The sequence below is a fragment of the Haliotis rubra genome, unplaced genomic scaffold (genome assembly GCF_003918875.1).
Source record: "Haliotis rubra isolate DU_JTF1 unplaced genomic scaffold, ASM391887v1 Scf26, whole genome shotgun sequence".
NCBI lineage: Eukaryota > Metazoa > Mollusca > Gastropoda > Lepetellida > Haliotidae > Haliotis > Haliotis rubra.
In genome coordinates this window covers 3572881-3579569 of record NW_025766669.1, presented here as the reverse complement: position 1 = coordinate 3579569, position 6689 = coordinate 3572881, and positions in this window count along the sequence as shown.

The following is a 6689-nucleotide window of genomic DNA, read 5'->3' as shown; positions in this document are numbered from 1 at the left end:
TCTTATCATTTTTTAAATGACTTGTTTATTAGCACCATCCCAGCCAGACTGATTTGTTTGGTGTTTGTCGCAGCCTCGATGTTATGAGCAGCGATCGGTGTGCTTACGATACCACGCAATGCTCAAAGTCACTGGCATGGCCAAAGAACCGCTCTGGTCGCCTCTTGCGAGCAGCAGTTTGCTGGGGATTCTTAATCTGATTAATTAGAGTCAGTTCTAGCCTGGAGCCCTCCAAGGGTAGCTCATCGACGACGTCGAGCTTTCAGTAGGTCGAGACTAAGTTTCGATGTGTTATTATTCTAAAAAGAAAGAGTGAGTGAGTGAGTTTAGTTTTTTACGTCGACAGGGGGAGAGGGAGAGAGAGAGAGAGAGAGAGAGAGAGAGAGAGAGAGAGAGAGAGAGAGAGAGAGAGAGAGAGAGAGAGAGAGAGAGAGAGAGAGAGAGAGAGAGAGAGTGAGAGGAGAGAGAGAGAGAGAGAGAGAGTGAGAGAGTGAGAGAGAGAGAAAGAGAGAGAGAGAGAGTGAGAGAGAAGAGAGAGAGAGAGAGAGAGAGAGAGAGGAGAGAGAGAGGAGAGAGAGTGAGAGAGAGAGGAGTGAGAGAGAGAGAAAGAGAGAGAGGAGGAGAGAGAGAGAGGAGAGAGAAAGAGAGAGAGAGAGAGAGAGAGAGAGAGAGAGAGAGAGAGAGAGAGGAGAGAGAGAGAGAGAGAGAGAGAGAGGAGAGAGAGAGAGAGAGAGAGAGAGAGAGAGGAGAGAGAGAGAGAGAGAGGGAGGAGAGAGAGAGAGAGAGAGAGAGAGAGAGAGAGAGAGAGAGAGAGAGAGAGAGAGGGTGAGAGAGAGAGGGGGAGAGAGGGAGGGAGGGAGAGAGAGACGTTCTACTTCTACCACCGTTGCTTTGAATTACCAGACTCATCTAAACATTTAAGTTCAAATGAATTCGATGACACCCTCGATTCACCAAGTAAAAGAGTATAGATTACGTGGATCTTACATCACTGATGACATCTGTAATACAGGGGGCATATTATCGTTATAATGACAGACCCATTCAGTATATTTCTTCAGCTGTATTGGGCAATTACAGATCCATACAGGAGTATATAGAATGTCTTGTCGTCCATTATGCAAAATATCACTTAAGGTTCCATGCCCATAGCACGTGATCTGCACGAGGGATATCACAGAACAGTTGCCCAACGTTGAATTAAGGACATTACTGCAGAGACAGGGAAAGTGCCAAAAGTACTTTTTCGATTTTTCAGAAAATCACAACACACAAAGACACACCGTTAGGTTATATAAATGTTTGTGTTTAGCAATCAACTTCAACATAACGTTGTTCTTATGTAAGCAAATATTGACCCTAGCTGGAAGTGTTATCGCTGAATTCATTAAAGATTCTTATGGTTTATTGTTTCGTTCTATTTCCAGCGTGGTGTGACCGTAAAGAATCATAATAGCTACTCATATGTGGACGAACATCGCATGATTATATACTATTCCAAAAAGGAAACGCATAACCCAGAAATCTGTTGCGAAAATGTTGTATTTTCAAACATGTATAACTCGTCCACAAATAGACTTTAGAACATGAACGTTTACATCAGTTTAAAAGACGGTAATGTCTATACAACCAAGTGGATAATTTTAGATAACGGAGACGTTAAGCGCGATGGTGACCACGTAGCATGGCCCCGACGTCCGGTCTCCTGGCTCTCAGTCCAATATCTCTCAACCTGTTCCGTACAGTTTGACCGGATATCCTCCGAAGTCCAGGCACCCTTGCTGCTGTGCTCTCACCCGTGGCAGTACGATCACGGATGTAGTACCCGGATGGATCACGGATGTAGTACCCGGATGTACTGATCTTGGGCTGCAGTGGTGACTCGAGGTCTGCCTGTACGGGGACGGTCATTTGATGTACCTGTTTGATTGTAACGAGCTGCAAGCAGTGATATCGTGCTCAGACTAACATTCAGACGCCTGGCAAGAGAAGATTGCTAATCTCCAGCGTGCATTCTTTCAATGGCGACGTTCCGTGTCGCAGCGTCAAGACGTGGCGTAGTGATTTGACCTTGAAACTCCTTCAAAACGAATGCCGATTTCCGAAAATTATCTGAATTTTTATAGCCAGACAGTGCATGCTCTTAGCTGCACAATTTCAACTGGAATGTGATTTCTGTTGCGTTGTGGTGATGCCTTTTTACTCCTTGTAAGAAATCTCATCAAAATCAACATTTTCAGGTAAAGTCGATTTTTTACCTGTGCTATTGTGTAAATCATGTTATCAACAGTTTTGCTACATATTTTGACGATTGGTAATTAATAGATTTAAACAATTACGAAACGCCTATGCGTTTCTTTTTTGGGATAGTATATTAGTTAGTGAGTTTGGCTTAACGACCCTTTAAGCAATATTCCAACAATATCACGGCGGGGGACACCAGAAATGGGCTTCATACATTATACCCATGTGGGGAATCGACCCCGGGTCTTCAGCGTGACGAGCGAACGCTTTAACCACTGGGCTACCCCATCGCTCCGTATGATTATATTAATGTAATGTGAGTTCGCATCTGAGAAAAGGATCAGGCCAATCAGGCATAAACAACAGGGGCGGATACAGCTTTTTGAGAAAGGGGGATGGGGGATGGGGGTGCACATTTCATTTTCGCGAAAGTTTCAATGGTTATTTTATACACTAATTCAACGTTGGATCCGCCTATGCACAGACCTCAGACAACAGTTAATGCCCACAGGATAATACAGTGTTTGCATGGCCTGTCTTTTTAGGTGACGTGTGAAATAAAAGATCTGACATTGTACTTTGTTGCAAAATTTCTATATCCACAATCTGCAAATTGTATTGACTTCATATAACGCACTGATGGATATATCGAACTGTTTTCTTGGTACCGGCCGTGATATATTTATTTCAGTCAAAATGCGGAAAACGAGCTACGGTTGTAACGAACGAAAATAAGTGGACACTCTGAGTTCGTTATAAGCTTAATTTGCTGCTCGTAGTCCCCTCGAACTCTGTAAAAGCTTAGTTCACTGTGAAAGGACGCTTTGAGTTCAGTATAATATATTTTGAAGCGGTCTGGGAGGGTGTTACGGTTAGTAGACGTGTTAGGGTGTTACGGTTGGTAGACGTCTTAGGGTGTTACGGTTGGTAGACGTCTTAGGGTGTTACGGTTGGTAGACGTCTTAGGGTGTTACGGTTAGTAGACGTCTTAGGGTGTTACGATTGGTAGACATCTTAGGGTGTTACGGTTAGTAGACGTCTTAGGGTGTTACGGTTAGTAGACGGTTACGGTTGGTAGACATCTTAGGGTGTGTTAGTAGACGTGTTAGCGTGTTACGGTTGGTAGACGTCTTAGTGTTACGGTTGTATACGACGATTGGTAGACGTTACGGTTTGTAGACGTCTTAGGGTGTTACGGTTGGTAGACATCTTAGGTGTTACGGTTGGTAGACGTCTTAGGGTGTTACGGTTAGTATACGACTTATGGTGTAACGATTGTTAGACATCTTAGGGTGTTACGGTCTTATGGTGTAGTTGGTAGACATCTTAGGGTGTTACGGTTAGTAGACGTCTTAGGTGTTACGATTGGTAGACATCTTAGGGTGTTACGGTTAGTTAGACGATGTTAAGTGTTACGGTTGGTAGACGTCTTAGGGTGTTACGGTTAGTATACGACTAGGGGTTACGATTGGTAGACGTCTTAGGGTGTTACGGTTGGTAGGACGTCTTAAGGTGTTACGGTTGGTAGACATCTTAGGGTGTTACGGTTGGTAGACGTCTTAGGGTGTTACGGTTAGTATACGACTTATGGTGTAACGATTGGTAGACATCTTAGGGTGTTACGGTTGATAGATGTCTTATGGTGTTACGGTTGGTAGACATCTTAGGGTGTTACGGTTAGTAGACGTCTTAGGGTGTTACGATTGGTAGACATCTTAGGGTGTTACGGTTAGTAGACGTGTTAGGGTGTTACGGTTGGTAGACGTCTTAGGGTGTTACGGTTAGTATACGACTAGGGTGTTACGATTGGTAGACGTCTTAGGGTGTTACGGTTGGTAGACGTCTTAGGGTGTTACGGTTAGTAGACGTGTTAGCGTGTTACGGTTGGTAGACGTCTTAGGGTGTTACGGTTACAGTTGGTAGACGACGGTTCTTACGAGGGTGTTACGATTGGTAGACGTCTTAGGGTGTTACGGTTGGTAGACATCTTAGGGTGTTACGGTTGGTAGACATCTTAGGGTGTTACGGTTGGTAGACATCTTAGGGTGTTACGGTTAGTATACGTTGTAACGATTGGTAGACATCTTAGGGTGTTACGGTTGATAGATGTCTTAGGGTGTTACGGTTGGTAGACATCTTAGGGTGTTACGGTTTGATGTCTTAGGGTGTAGACGTCTTAGGGTGTTACGATTGGTAGACATCTTAGGTGTTGTTACGGTTAGTAGACGTGTTAGGGTGTTACGGTTGGTAGACGTCTTAGGGTGTTACGGTTAGTATACGACTAGGGTGTTACGATTGGTAGACGTCTTAGGGTGTTACGGTTGGTAGACGTCTTAGGGTGTTACGGTTGGTAGACATCTTAGGGTGCTACGGTTGGTAGACGTCTTAGGGTGTTACGGTTAGTATACGACTTATGGTGTAACGATTGGTAGACATCTTAGGGTGTTACGGTTGATAGATGTCTTATGGTGTTACGGTTGGTAGACATCTTAGGGTGTTACGGTTAGTAGACGTCTTAGGGTGTTACGATTGGTAGACATCTTAGGGTGTTACGGTTAGTAGACGTGTTAGGGTGTTACGGTTGGTAGACGTCTTAGGGTGTTACGGTTAGTATACGACTAGGGTGTTACGATTGGTAGACGTCTTAGGGTGTTACGGTTGGTAGACGTCTTAGGGTGTTACGGTTGGTAGACGTCTTAGGGTGTTACGGTTAGTATACGACTTATGGTGTAACGATTGGTAGACATCTTAGGGTGTTACGGTTGATAGATGTCTTATGGTGTTACGGTTGGTAGACATCTTAGGGTGTTACGGTTAGTAGACGTCTTAGGGTGTTACGATTGGTAGACATCTTAGGGTGTTACGGTTAGTAGACGTGTTGGGGTGTTACGGTTGGTAGACGTCTTAGGGTGTTACGGTTAGTATACGACTAGGGTGTTACGATTGGTAGACGTCTTAGGGTGTTACGGTTGGTAGACGTCTGAGGGTGTTACGGTTAGTAGACGTGTTAGCGTGTTACGGTTGGTAGACGTCTTAGGGTGTTACGGTTAGTAGACGTGTTAGCGTGTTACGGTTGGTAGACGTCTTAGGGTGTTACGGTTAGTATACGACTAGGGTGTTACGATTGGTAGACGTCTTAGGGTGTTACGGTTGGTAGACGTCTTAGGGTGTTACGGTTGGTAGACATCTTAGGGTGTTACGGTTGGTAGACGTCTTAGGGTGTTACGGTTAGTATACGACTTATGGTGTAACGATTGGTAGACATCTTAGGGTGTTACGGTTGATAGATGTCTTAGGGTGTTACGGTTGGTAGACATCTTAGGGTGTTACGGTTAGTAGACGTCTTAGGGTGTTACGATTGGTAGACATCTTAGGGTGTTACGGTTAGTAGACGTGTTAGGGTGTTACGGTTGGTAGACGTCTTAGGGTGTTACGGTTAGTATACGACTAGGGTGTTACGATTGGTAGACGTCTTAGGGTGTTACGGTTGGTAGACGTCTTAGGGTGTTACGGTTGGTAGACATCTTAGGGTGTTACGGTTGGTAGACGTCTTAGGGTGTTACGGTTAGTATACGACTTATGGTGTAACGATTGGTAGACATCTTAGGGTGTTACGGTTGATAGATGTCTTATGGTGTTACGGTTGGTAGACATCTTAGGGTGTTACGGTTAGTAGACGTCTTAGGGTGTTACGATTGGTAGACATCTTAGGGTGTTACGGTTAGTAGACGTGTTAGGGTGTTACGGTGTTACGGTTAGTATACGACTAGGGTGTTACGATTGGTAGACGTCTTAGGGTGTTACGGTTGGTAGATGTCTTAGGGTGTTACGGTTGGTAGACATCTTAGGGTGTTACGGTTGGTAGACGTCTTAGGGTGTTACGGTTAGTATACGAGTTATGGTGTAACGATTGGTAGACATCTTAGGGTGTTACGGTTGATAGATGTCTTATGGTGTTACGGTTGGTAGACATCTTAGGGTGTTACGGTTGGTAGACATCTTAGGGTGTTACGGTTAGTAGACGTCTTAGTGTGTTACGGTTGGTAGACATCTTAGGGTGTTACGGTTAGTAGACGTCTTAGGGTGTTACGATTGGTAGACATCTTATGGTGTTACGGTTGGTATACATCTTAGTGTGTTGCTGTTAGTAGACGTCTTAGGGTGTTACGGTTGGTAGACGTCTTAGGGTGTTACGGTTGGTAGACATCTTAGGGTGTTACGGTTGGTATACGACTTAGGGGATTTGTGTTATGTCCGTATATGCTCTGCTGATGAATGCTGGTCAGAATGCTGGTTTGAAACTTATGGGTGGTATTGTCTCCTAATCTGTGGCTATGTCTTCAGTTATGATGATAATAATAATTTGTCCCAGAATTGTAGCAGCCTTTAGTAGCAGGGTAGCAATGACAGAGTGTTTTCAGTCGACCTGTTCATATAATATTCAA